General features: G+C 38.5%; 1 protein-coding gene across 9 annotated transcripts in view; it reads left to right on the top strand.

Annotated features, from left to right (window-relative positions):
* Positions 1-14,410, top strand: part of FER (FER tyrosine kinase) — a 367,832-nt gene that overhangs the window by 321,419 nt on the left and 32,003 nt on the right. The gene's annotated exons all lie outside the window — the stretch shown is intronic.

Genomic DNA, 14,410 nt, shown 5'->3' on the forward strand with positions numbered 1-14,410 from the left:
TATAAACAGAGATCACTATTTGTTGAGTGAATGAATGAATGTATGCTAATGGGAATTCAAGCACAGTTCATTTTTTTTAAAGAACATAAAATCTTACTAGGGAGGCAGTACATGCAGTCAAGAAAAACATAAAATAGAAATTCATAAGATAATAGGATAATAATTGTCAAGAACCATATAATTAATGTGGAATGTGGGGTATGGTCAGTGGTGAAGCTGTTTTATAAACAGTGTCAAAAGAATCCTGTTTCTTAAAAGGAGATTCAGGGATTATAGCTGAGATGGACAGGTACCTTTAAAAGAAAGCACTTTTATTTGGAAACATACTTCAGTGACATTTGAAGGTCAAATTATGAATGCAGAGTCACGGACTAAAGTCAGTGAATATAGTTCCAGCCCTCCCTCCTCAAGCCTTTCATACTAGCTCTGGACAAAAATAGAATGTGGCTGCAATAATCTACAGAGCAGATCATCCCCACTGATAACAGGCCATTGACTAGTTTTAATTTACCTGCCTATTGAAATTCTGTTTTCCTAGTGATCATTATGACAGTGACAAAGAAAGGAGTGCATCTTTTTCCTTTTTTTGGTCCCAATTTGAATCTTGTGAAAGCATCTGCCAGGAGGGAAGAAAATGAACCCAAGACATCTTTCTGTCTCAAATCAAATACTTTGTGATAAATTGGAATGCTATTCATGCTTGCTATTTTCTGATATAATACACTAAGAAATAAGGCATCCCAGATAGATTTCTCCCTCTAAAATTAAGAGGTAGCCTGTGGAGCTATACAGGTGTCTCTCAGGGATTCAGTCATAAACCAGACTCAGTAATACTGACTGTTTTTCTTCAGTCTACGTGGGAAGAAGCAGTAATGAATCAAATGACAGGGATAAGAAGTTCATGAGGCATCCTGTCCACCAGGAAGCTTTGCTGCCTCCAAATGTACAGCTGGTTCAGTCAGTTTTCTCTCCTCTCCTTTCTGTACTGGTAGCCTCACAACTTTCCTTGAAGGAATGTTACAGACATAATTACAAATATTCTTTGTAAGTGCTTCATGAGAAGAAAAATCCTATTATGGAAGCTTCCAGTCGTAACTTGTTTTGCAAAATACTAGCCCATCATAGAAAGTTCCTGCCTTACTTCAGGTATTCATATCTAGAGCTGTTAAATTTCAGTTCCCAGTACTAAGTAAATCAATTCATCAAAATCCTGGTTCAAGCTACCTCTTTCCCTTTTGTTTTCATTTCTATTGCCTTTAATTTTAATTTGTCTCATTTTAAAATGAAGAGTAGACATCGCTTGGTAGCATCGCATGTGCTTTCCTGAGTCTCTTTTTGTGAGCAGAATGTCACCTGTCTGCATCATAGATACAGGAAGAGATGGACCTTGGGGACCATACCAATTCTGTGACTCAATAAAAACACACTGAGAATTTTTCTATCTAGTAGCTTCTGAATTTAAGCTAAATATAGATCTCAATACTTTAACTTTCTCAGGAATCTGATAGACTGATGGGTGCAGCATGTGGGAATTTGGAGGGAAATCAACACCTTGATGTATTATTTTATTTTTTCCCACTCTGACCATAATTACCTTTTTCAGATTCTCTCTCTTCAGGGTACACTAAAAGCTTTGGAGAAAGTGTCATATATAAACACAAGTGCAGAGAACACGAGCAAAGTAAATGTGAAAAGATAAAAAATTGCTTTTGGGGAGGGCATAGCTCAGTGGTAGAGTGCAGTGCTTAGTATGCACAAGGTCCTAGGTTCAAACCCCAGTACCTCCATTAAAAATAATAATAATAATAATAATAATAATAATAATAATAATAATAATAATAATAAATAAACTGAATTAACCCCCCCACCAAAAAAACATTGCTTAATATAAAGTGTGACACTGATGTGGTAAATGTATTCTATTTCCAGCTTCATTGTTTATAAAACGTTCATTATTTGTGTAATTAGCCTTTTCTAATACTTTCTAGGAAGCTTTTGTAATTAAAACTTAAAAACTTTTAAATTCTGAGGCCATGAAAATTTTGAAAGAATTTATTAAATTTTTTAGTGGTCTAAAAATAGGTACTTTTCCAGGAACGCCTTGCTCTCAACTCCTTCTTGTACTGTTAATATCTTTAAAATACTAATAAAAATATATATAAATAGGAGTTGTATAACATTTAACAATATAACAATGTCTTAAGTTATGGGTTCTAGTTTTTAGTTTATTTATTAACAATTTGGCATTATAAGCGTTTAAAGGAAAATTAAGGGAAATCATTTGGGTATTGATTCAAACACCTTTTTATGGCATAATACCCTTAAAATAAAGTAATACAAAGATAGTTTATTGAATTTTCACTTGACTGTTTTATAAAAAAATAAAAGAGGTCACAATAGAAAATACAAGTGCCATAAAGACCAGTAGCTGTTCAGCATAAGAAAAAGCCGTTTTAGAGCCATACACTCCCCTCCAAGCCTAACTCCTTCACTAACAAATACTGGCCACAAGGGGTGCTGATCCTGTGAAAATGACTGAACAGAAATCTTGCCAAGATGGTACAGAAAGCAGAAAATTTATCCTCAGAAGCACTTTCACATATTAAAGATAGGCAGTATTTTAATACAGTTGTTTGTTCAGTTTAACTTAAAAAGTAAATTATTTGACTACGTGGTCCCTAAAATATTTTGAAATCCCAGGTGACGAAATCCCATAGTAACATGCTACCCCAAGCCCTCTAGTAATAATAACACACACCATTAACTTTGTCATGATGAAATATATTTATAAGAATCTTAAGGTGCCTTACATATTTTTAATTATCTTCAGTGTGATAAACTTTAAATACAAGAAAATGCACCAATTTTAAGGGTACGGTTGGATGAGTTTTACCCCATGTGCACAGTCATGTCACCAGCACTACACCCCATCACCGCAGAAAGCTCCCTGTACCACTTCATAGTCTGTCCCCTTCTCCCACCCCTGGCCCTGGGAACCGCTAATCTGTTTCTGTTCCTATAGTTGAGCCTCTTCTAAAATTTCAGTTACATGGAACCATTCAGTATATACTAGTGTTCTGTTCCTGCTATTTTCTCTAAAAACGTAATGCCTTTGAGATCCATCCACGTTGTTGCATATAGTTTTTGCCTTTTAAATTCTGAGTAGTATCCCATTTTATACTACAGTTTATTTTTCCAATCACCAGTTTGAGGGACATATGGATTATTTCTATTTGGGGACTATTATAAACAAAGTTGCTATGAATACTTCATAGATAAGTCTTTGTCTGAATATATATATTCTTTTCTTGGATAAACATCTAGAAGTTGGATGGCTGGGTTGCATGGAAAAAATTATGTTTAACTTTGTAAGAAACTACCAGTTGTAGTCCAAATTCTGTTCCATCTTGCATGTCCACCACTGTGTATGAGAGTGGCATTTTCTTCCCACATTGAGTAACACTTGTTACTGTTAGTCTTTTTCCCCAGTTTTTCTGATGGGAGTGTAGTGCTCTCTCATTATGGGCTTAATTGTTATTTTATTTTCCAAATGACTAATGATATTGAGCTTCTTTTTATGTGCTTATTTGACATCCTTATGTCTTCTTTTGTGCACTGTCTCTTCAAATCTCTTGCCCTTTTTTCTTTTTTTTCGATTAGGCTTTTGTCTTGTTCTTGAGTTGTAAGCATTTGTTACTTTTTTTTTTTTGGATTCAAGTCCTTTATCAGATAAAAATTTTACAATTTTTTTCTCTCAAACTGTGGCATGTCCTTTCCTTGTTTTTCTTTCCAAAGAAGTTTCTGTTTTGAATGAAATCCAGTTCATCAATTTCCCTTTTTATGAATCATGCTTTTGGTAGCATATTTAAGAACTCCCTTGTAACCAAGGTTCCAAAGATTTTCTCCTGTGTTTTTCTTTCTAGAAGTTTTATAGCTTAGCTCTTGCTTTCAGGTTTAAGACCTGCACCGCGCCTGCCTCTTGTCCGCACTGACTTGAGGCTCTGTCACTCTTCCCATTTGGTCTTTACTTCTTTATCTGTCCGTATCTGGCTTTGCACAACTTCTGATCAGACTATATCCTGTTGCCTTTTCTGGGGACCCCCAGTTCCAGTCCTGTCCCCTTTCTTCCTGGAGGTCAAAATACATTGGAAATCCCCTTTTAATTGTCTGCCTTTCCCTTTTTCTTTTCAGTAACATTTCTAAGAATATTTCCTTAGGTGTCCTGTACACACCTATTTCATGCCATCCTTTAGAAAAAATGTCAGTTGTTTGTTTTTTTTGTTTTTTTTTTTTTTTTTTTTTTTGGCCTGGTGAAATCTGTGGAAGTTCAGACATGTGTAGGGCTCAAAACAACCCTTTTAAATTTTTCAACAACAAATATTTAAAGTCAGCTAGAACTTAGCGCAAAGTTCAGAAAATTCCACTGTGTTAATGTGACAGCAGTCAGCTATTTAGTCAACCCTCTGTGTAAGGAGAAGATTGAGAGGTTTTTCCCCTAGGTGGTGTCTGATGTAGTTTCCATGTCTGGATCGTTGCCCTAGCAAATATGTAATAATTTACCAAGGCTCTCTTCAAACTGGAAGCGTTTCTGAGCATCCTTCCCCTGTCTACTTCCTCTTCTGCCCATCATGCCATCTGTAGACCTCGACTCTCTCCTGTAAGATCGCATGTTACTACCACTGGATAAACTTCCTAAGGACAGAACCTGATCTTTTTTTAAAGCTGCACAGTACGGTGCTTGCTACATATTTGGTGCCCAGGAAATGTCTGCTGACTCAATGATCTGACCCTTTCTTTAACATTGCCAGAAAAGACGTGCTATCGAGTCCCTATATGCTAAAATATTAAAAATTCCTATGGACAGAAGTTCTGCTATGTCATCTGCTAAATAATTTAGACCAACTTTCTCCAGTACTGTCTTATTTTTCTTAATGACATTATCAACTAAAATGTGTAGTTATACATTGACTGTCACTCTCTTGTACATTCTTGACAGTTTATTAAAGCCAATAGATGCTTTTGAGTTTTTAAGTAATGATCCTTTGAGTTGAGGCTTTATCTCTCTGACACATATCCTTTGGAACAGGAAGACTTCTTTCTCATAAATCATCTTCTTGAACCATTATTAGTTCAGCATGAGTGGAATTCTTTGTTATTGTTGGAGAGAACTTTGGTAAGGCAAATTTTACAGAAAAAAATTTTGAATGTTGGTATAAAAATAAGCATGTTCTCTTCCACTACAACCAGAAAAAAAGGACATTACTTTTAGTACATTGAATTCAATTTTAAAGAAAATACTCATTTTTAAACATTACTACTACTTAGTATATTCTTTGATAATCTGACATAAATATGATCCAAAATATGATAAAAGAAAAAACCTTCATAGAATAGTTTGGGTACCTGATGATTTTAGACAATAACTTCATTGTTTAGCACATGGCAATGATGAGATTTGTGTGCCTGTTCTATAGCTAACATAATGGATTATAGAAGCATTCAGAAAATAAAACCAATTCCTTATCTGTACCATGGTTGTTCTGCCTATTGTTATATTAATAGAGTCAGTCACCAAAATAACTAAACTGCAGAAAACCTAAGCTAGTTAGCTAAAAAAAAAAAAATTGGTTCTGAGATTACAGCTGGAAAGGCCTGGTAGCAGATTTGCCCATTCTTTCTCAAAGAGAGATTTGCTCCCAGGAAGGTGTTCCCACAGGCCCCAAGTAGCCTTCCTTCAAATAAGCCGAGCACTGAAGCAGGCACAGCTTCTACAAAAATGACATCACTGCCTGTTTAATAATCAGACCACACACTGGTCTAGTGTGGGATTCCGTAATTACTCTGATTCCACATGGGTTGAATTTGAATGACCTCCCTTCCATTAGTGATAGTATTATTAAAATACTCAAAGGTGGCCTCCATTCTGCTTTGCTAGTGTTTAAGTTGCTGTTTGCTTGAAAAGCAGGTCCTCTGGCCCCTGTTTGGTATTTGCTCCTGATGCTGTCTCACTCCATCTCTGCGGATACTGCTGACGTTTCGTCTGTCACATGTTACACATGGCCCCCTTCTAACTCCCGTCTGTGTCTGTATTGAATTGTGCTGCTTTTGTTTTTGCCCTTTACTATATGTCTAGATTCCCTGTTGCTTTCACTGTTTAGTGCATTTCCCATTTAGTGTCATTAACATATGCCTTTTCGCTGAATCCTCCTTTTTAGAAATGTTTTTTATCCTCACAGACGCTCTTCTCTCAGTTCTGCTCTCTGAGGGCCGTATTGCCACACCTGCTTTTGTTTGTTAGCATGTGCTTCGTCCACCTGATCTTTTCACATTCCTCAGTACATCTTTACCGTCACCCTGCTCCCTCCCTCCTGCTCCCTTCCACTTAGCTTCTTGAAGACTTCTATGATTTTGCCTCCATTTTTTTTAGCAGAATCAATCAACAGTTATTTAGACAGATTGGTGTCATGAATGCTTTTGCTCCTGCTGTTTTTGCTCACATCTTCCTCTTCACTGAATTCCCTTTTTACATATCAAATATGCCCTTGATCATTCTTTTAGATGTGTCCTATCTGCTAATGTATCATTTAACTAGTTTGTACCAGAGGAATGTAAGTTCCATGAGGGCATGCATTTTTGTGCGTCTTGTCACTGTTTTGCCTAGAACGGTGCCTGGCAAATGGTAAGTGGTAAACACATACTTTTTGAGGGAATTAAATCACTTCATTTTCTCTCTTGGCCTCCTCCTTCTCAATTTTAAGTCTTTGATGTAGTGACTATACACTGTCCATCACATTTTCCTGCTTTCTGTTACCAACTATTCCCCATAATTGCTCACCTTTGTTGATGACTCAGGGTCATCATTATCTGCATCACTTACTGTGATTTCTTCTCATCTGATACCACAATTTGCTCAAAGCATCTCACATATGTTTACCTCTAAATTAACTAGCTTCCATGTGCCAGATAATTTAAATTTCTTTTTCTTGTTAGATCAGGTTAGAAGCGGTAGTCCAGAAGCTTGGGACCAGGTAGAGCCCTCTGAGAATGTCATTTGCTAGATACAAAGCTGTCCCAAGAAGCAGTGTCTACAAAAGCTACAGCCTGGTAGTCGTTAGTGTAAAAAAGCTCGAAAGGGAAAATTCAGCCCATAAAAGCTTTGTGGCCCATAAAAAGTTGGATGAGAAAACAAGTTCAAAGCTGAGGATCAGAAGCCAAGCCAGGAGAAACTGTACCAATAAGAAGGTGCCTCCAACAGTTCTCTATTAGGTATGGGTGAAAAAGCAGCAGGTAATAGCTTCAGACCTTCCGTGAAGTGATCATTTTCCTTTTGTCTCTCACACCCCTTGCTGCTGAGCTGTCATTCTCAGTCCTGTTCATACGTCTGCTGTACCAGCGATCTATCACTCCGTCAAATACCACCCCCAGCACGGTGACTTAAAACAACAAACATTTCTTATTTCTTTTTGTTCCATCAGTTCAGGTCACCAGTTTGGGCCTGGCTCAGCTGAATGGTTTTCTGCTGTCTGCCCCTATGGTCACTGAAGTGGCTTCAGACATCTAGAAACTTGACCAGGGCTGGAGGGTTTGGTACAGCCTCACTCACGAGGCTGGGCCTCACTCTTTACATGGTTCCCCTCCCAGGCTTTTTCACATGGCATCAGGAGTGTTCCAGGAAGACAAAGCAGGTGCTTCAAGGCCTCTTGAGGCTACACTCCAGAACTTCAGAATATGACTTGTGCCATACCTACTCGTCAAAGTCACAGGTTAGCCTAGACACAAGGGATGGAGAAGTACAAACATTGTGGCCATGTTTTTCATACCTTATCTGTCTCTGAGAGCCCATTCCTCAGTTTCAAATTTGTAATTTCCAATACTCTAACTTATGTGCTCACATAGCTATTTCTTCTTCCAAAATTGAACTCTTTAAAGGAAGGAATTAGGTTACCTTTGTCTGCAGCACATAGCAGAGGACTTGGTATCTATGAAAGACTTAATAAGGAAAAGTTGAACCAAGTGGTGGACTGATTGGTTGATATGTACATACAAAGACATGTATGGCTGTCCTGTTTTGTGTGCTTTTAGTAGCTAGATTCTAATGATAAGATTAATGGAATAGCACTTTACAAAGTGTAAAGTAAATTAGAAGTATTGCTATAAAGTAGTATGGGTTTTTGTGTATATTGAGCAGTAACCATAGAATGCTGGGTTCTTAGAACATAGAAACTCATCTGTGTACTAGAGACCTGGTAGTGTTTCCTTTATTGGTTCCCAGATCAAATAACCAGAAATGACTTCCTCTCTTTTCTCTACCATCATTGTTATCAAACATGTTGGGGCTCGTTGTCTAAGATATATATTGTCTTGTGACATGCATTTCATGTGAGATTAATAGCCATTTGTGCCAAAATAACAAGATTTTAATAAGGAAAGTCTGTTTGCAAATATAGCCCTTAATTTCTTTGCTTTAAAAATACTTCGAATATTCTGAATAAACCCAACTATTAACCTAGTATCAGCTAAGAACCAGTGGATGGCTTTAAAGTAACAATTTGGTATTTCATGGAATTTAAAAATCCTATATGCTAGTTAAGTTTCCACATAGGTAATTATTCCATATGTGATTTCACCAAGACACTGTGATAGCCACTTGGATTTGCCCCCATCGCTGTACACTGTGCTGAATGTTGTTAAGCAGCTCTCACCTTTTCCTCTGGTAGTTTGGCGAGGACCATAATTAGCAAAAATCTGTGGACTCCTTTAGGCATGACAGGCTTTACATTTATATAAATTATTATTTTGTCCACTTTGAGTCTTTTCAGACGCTTTTATTTTATGTGACTGCGGTCTGCAAGTTAGTAAATGCAAATTTCATTAAGAGACTAAAAGCACATGTGTATGCAAAGTTAATATTTGCTCAGACATGTAATCCTTCATGAATGCAAAATGCAGCTTTTGTGTGGATTACATCAAAGAATCACAGAATGAATAATAACTAATCATAGAAGGACATTTGGTGAATATTTTTTAAAACTTTTATCTTGTAGAAGTTCAAGAAGAGAAAAATGGTTACATATATGAAATCAAGTCTTAATATTACACCACAAAAATAGCCTTATCAAACATAATACAGAATTAAAAATGAGCGAAGATAAAGCAAGCTCTCCTGACTATGGAAAGGAAATACAGAGAGACACAAAAGAAATTGAATTTCAGACCTTTGTTTCCAGATAAAAATGAATTATTATAAAATAGACCTTACTCATAACTTTGGCTCTGCTATTTGGATTTTATATACTGAAAGCAATCAGAGGACTGAAGGGAAATTTATAATAAAGTCTCCTGGGATATCACTTCATAAACCTAGAAAACAACATTAGAAATTGAAATGGGAATAATGAAAATTTCATTTTAAAAGAATGTAAATGAGAGGCAAGGAAAGAACTGTTCAGATACATGAAAGAAAAAGTCATTACTTGTCTTGAATTCCTATAAATACTGAGAAGTGTTTTCCATTAGCAGGATGCTGGTGCCATAGTAAATGTGATTGGACATTTCCCCTCTGTACACAGGGGCTCAAACTGTTCTAAAGACACTTGCTGTGTTATTATTGCCAGATGCGGCTGTCTTCCCACTTGGCTAAGAGTGTGACCTAAGAGTCTATTAAGCATCACCAAACCAGAGGCAGAAGTGCAACTGGCCGTGTGGCTCTGGCTGGCTGGGAGAAATAGCGGGGGGAGGGAGCACAGGGCATTTGGGGGACGTAGTCCATCACTGAGCCTCCCAGCAAAGTGCAGTCTGTTCCTTGCACAGAGAGGATAATCCTGCAAAGAGTTAAGCATCTGTGGATCATTCAGTATCCACATCTAGGTGCATTCCACCATAATTGGGGTGTTTGTTCATTGGTAACTGAACATTCTACAGACTGTAAAAATTTAAATGATCTTGAAGTTCATTGTGGCACCTTGTGCATCACAGATTACACAGTTGCGCTCTCTCCTTTATGTGCCTTTTATGTCTTAAATTAGGTGCCACTGTGAGTATGTATATCACATAGTGAAAGTATAAACAATAACAAATGGTTTTGGGGGAATGTTATGTGCCTTTACACAGAAGAGAAAATAAAATAGAAAATAGAATAGAAAAAGTACTGTATACTTTAGTCCTCTCAATATATTCTGTATTCTAGGGCCTAAGCACTGAGCATGGGCTCTATTTCATCAAACTTAAATGGTAAAGAAATCAGGTCTCAAGAACAAAGTGACAGAAACCTATCTACTCAGGGATTGCAGAGGATACATTTTGTCAAGATAAGAATGAACAATATTTCAAAGGAACTAAAAGAATACTCAACATTGTAGCATACTGAAAACACATAGGCTTTGGAGCAAGACAGATTCCATACTCAACCACTTACCAGCTATTTTTCTTGAGCAAGTTATTTAATCTCTGAGCCTCAGTTTCTTTATTGGTATAATAGAGGTCCCTACACTTTAAACAGGGGTTAGGGATAATAAGTGAAGCTCCTAGTCTCGAGCCTGACACATACAAGGTGCTAAATAAAATGGTTACAGTTATTACAGGCTGAGAAGTGTGTTTTCTTGGTCATAGCGCACAGTTATCCACCAGAGACAAGTGAGAGGAAGTCTGCATTGTGCCCTGGGCTGGGTAGGACTGTTGGCCATGGGGAGTGGCACTCTTGTAGCTTACCCTCCCAGTTTCACCTCCATTGGTGGCTGGCATTCACTCTTACAACGTACTATTTTACTGTTGCAATTAACGAAATACAAAGTTGTTTCATTTTCTCTGTCAGCCATTATAAAATAGACAACTCTTACATCAGGGTAGATGTGGTATAAAGGAATTATAAAATTGTGTCACATTATGCAGGGACCCTTATGCTCAAAGAAGTCAAGAACTAGTGCTCTCAGTTGCCGAAATCCAGGAAAATGACGTGTGATGTACTTGTTTACACAGATTGTTAAGGAAAACACTGGTAAGACTGGTCTCCAACCCCTAGTCCAGAACCTCCAACGGTGGAGATGTTTGCATAACTGTTTCTGGAAGAATCTGAAATGTATTTAATGTTCAGATTAGTATGCGTGATGTTGAGTATTGACAGACAATACAATGAGTTATGTGAAAAAGATTTAAAATAGCACCTGAATGTATAAAGCACTCAGTAAGTGATGGCGTTTATCATGATGACTATTCAGTAAGGAGTGGTTTTGTCACTTTTCCGTGTGTTACTCAGAGTAACTTTACTGCATCCAGATGTGACATTACAGGTTTTCTCATTAGTCACTCAGGTAAGTGGCTATCATTTTCACTTCTCATACTCTGAGGAATGGGATTGGGTGGTATTTTTATAATCTTTCTTTCAGAAGTCTTTCAGGAGTTGAGGCTTTTGTCATTAGTACTGAGGCTAACTTTGGAGGCAAGCCTTTGCAGTCCATTTTATAGCAGCCTCAGACAGCTACTGGCCTTTAACGTGCAAGCTTAAGACAGCTCGGTTTTGTTGTTGAATTACCCGTTGGGATTTGGTATATTTCTGCGAACTAAAGAGATTTAAACATTTACTTTCCATCAGTGTTTTTTAATTCCGCCCCTCACCTCCTGCCACGGCCCAGTTCCTTTAGACTAGACTCTTTATTTATTAATAGGTTCATCATTAGATCAATATTTATTTAAAATTTGTACCCAGAAATGTAGTCTCTAGAGTTCTGGTATCTCATTTCACAGTGTGGCCAAAGGTGACAGCAGTAAATGGTGAATGAGAGATATTTATATCTGACTATGCAAATAGAGCACCCATTTATAAAACTATAAGCCACCCAGATTAATTATAGTAGTTGAGTACAAAGAATGTTCCCCTTGAGTTTTTCAGGTAAATTTAGCACTGAAGCAAGTGTTAACGCTCTGTGTTTGGTTGTGAATTTTTTTTTCATTATCTGTATTTAGTATGAGTTCCCTTTGCTTAGTTAAATTTGATTTATAAGCTAAATAAAAGACGACGTGGAGTTTGCACTTGTGCGTGTACAGCTGGAAATCTCTTACAGAGAAGTTACCCAAGGAGAGGAGGTGAAAGAGCCCCGAGAAGCACGCGCTCCGGTATGTGCCGAGCGCGCCCATTTGTCAGTAAAGGCAGATGACTTCCGGTAGCTCCCATCGGTGGTTCCCATGCAGGCAGCTGCGACAGGCATGTCAGGCAAGTCAGGCAAGGGCTGTGTTGTCTGGTGCAGCAGCCTCATGAGAGGAGATCACCGAAGGCTTCTGTTTCTGCACAGACGCAGCCCAGGGGAGCTGTATAACGTGGGTATAATACACCAGATACAGCTCAGCTCCAGTATAAACAGGTGCAGCTGTTGAGGCAGCTGCGTCTCCACTGGTGAGCATCCTCCGCTGTTAAGGAGACAGTAACCTGGTTTAGAACAAACACACTGGAGCTAGGCCTAGACAGTTTTTTAGAAGCCGTGACTGCATTTAGCCCCCACCCAGTGCCTCATCACACTCTTAAATACTTGCCCAGCGCACAGATGGACTTTCCCATAGGGGCCCGCTGCATGCCTCCCCGGCCCTGGGCCAGCTCTCCTCAGCCGATTCCCTGTGCTGTTCAGTTTTCCCTGCCTCTTCTTTTTTTCTCACTATCAGAACGTTTCTGCCCCATCATCTCATTTTCTAAAGATTTTGTATGATGTCTATTCAGTTATCTATTGAAACAATTTATGCCAAATTGTGAACAAAGGGTAGTAAGTGTCTTCTTCCCCACAGGTAACATATTTGCATTTGAGCCGTGGCTTTAAGTAAATGTAGAGACTCTGATACTGAGGATCCTAAGTGCCTGGCAGGCACAGGAGAGGGGTTTCAGGAACAGGGAGCCCTTGGGCTGTCACCGTGTATACGCCCAGGGCACTGGACCGGCCCTGAGTGGAAAAGCATAAACTACACCGTGACCCACCCAGCACACCTGGCTGCTACTGCATGCCCAGAAGCAGCACTTCCCTCTCGCCCTCCCGGAAGCCTGTCACACTCGACAATTTTTCAAAGGAACAGGAAAAGCACAGTTCAATATTTTGCAGCTGGGGCTTCCTTTGGGGCCTGTTCTTTCAGGAGTAAGCGCCCCATTAACAATGGGCTTGGAGCTGACGAAGGGAGAGGTATGAGGGTGAGGGAGGAGGTTGCGAAGGGAAGAGAGGCAGAGAGGAATCAGGGCGCTAGACAATGAGGGATGTAGAGAGATGTTCACACTTACGTGGATTTTACTCACAGGAAGGATAAGGCAGGTTCTCCAGTGGAAATGAGCCACGTGTGATCTGCAGAAGGATCTGTGATCCTATCACTGTCAGCTAAACAGTGGCTCTGGTATCATTCAGGATGAAATAATTAATTAGGTGCCAGGTCTGTTGCCTAAGCCAGACTTCCCCTCTTGCCCAGCCTTTGTTTCCTGGTGTGTTCTCTGAGACAGTTTCTGGTTCTGTTTGTTGTTGTGTACCAAAGTGTTTTTGGGTTTGGGTGGTTTGTTTTTGTTTTTTGCAACAAGAAACAGGCAATCTTACTCTCCCCTTCTTTGAAAACGCTCATGTATATTGTTTTAAAGCAGTTGGTGACATTTGGCTTTTTCAGAAAACAGATTTTTTCACGTGCTTACTATATAGACAGTTTGTTTTTTTCCCTTTTGAGAGGGCAGAGAGTTTGAAATGTTACTTCCTTTCTTAAAGGTAACCAACTTTATTTCTTCTTTTGTTTAAAATTCAGAAGTTGTAGCCATTGGCCGAGGATTAATTGGTACATAGTTTGATTTAAATTCTGAAAGAGGTTTACAAGATGTGTTGAGTGGCGTTAGAACAGGGAGCTAAAATTGCAGACTCGGGATTGGGCTGCTGGGATTCCTGCTTCCCCTGCAACTGGCTGTGCAGCCTCAGGCAAATCACCTCACTGTCTAGGCTTCAGGTTCATCATGTATGAAAATGAAGATCATCGATACAGTAATTAGAAAAACTTAAGTGACTTAATATACGAAAAGACCTTAGTATGTACCACATGTCAGGCACTATTCTATATAAATTGTTGTTGTTAGGAGAGCTGAGTTGAATGGCTCTATATTCTAATAGAAAATCCTCAAATAGTTATTCTGTGATAAATACGCAGTTTTATATCTGCATGTGGGTATTTTCCAATTACTGGGCTAAACAATTTATATATTTTATTTAATTTTCACTACAACCTTAGGTAGGTACTATTATGATACCCATTTTACAGATGAGAAAACTGAGGCTAAGAGGAGGTAAAAATTTTTTTAACTGCAGTACAGTCAGTTCCTGGTCAATTTCTGGTATACAGCACAATGTCCCAGTCATTTCATATTCTTTGTCATTAAACGTTATTACAAGATAGTGAATTTAGTTCCTTGTGC

The sequence above is a fragment of the Camelus ferus genome, chromosome 3, assembly GCF_009834535.1.
Source record: "Camelus ferus isolate YT-003-E chromosome 3, BCGSAC_Cfer_1.0, whole genome shotgun sequence".
In the NCBI taxonomy this organism is placed as follows: domain Eukaryota; kingdom Metazoa; phylum Chordata; class Mammalia; order Artiodactyla; family Camelidae; genus Camelus; species Camelus ferus.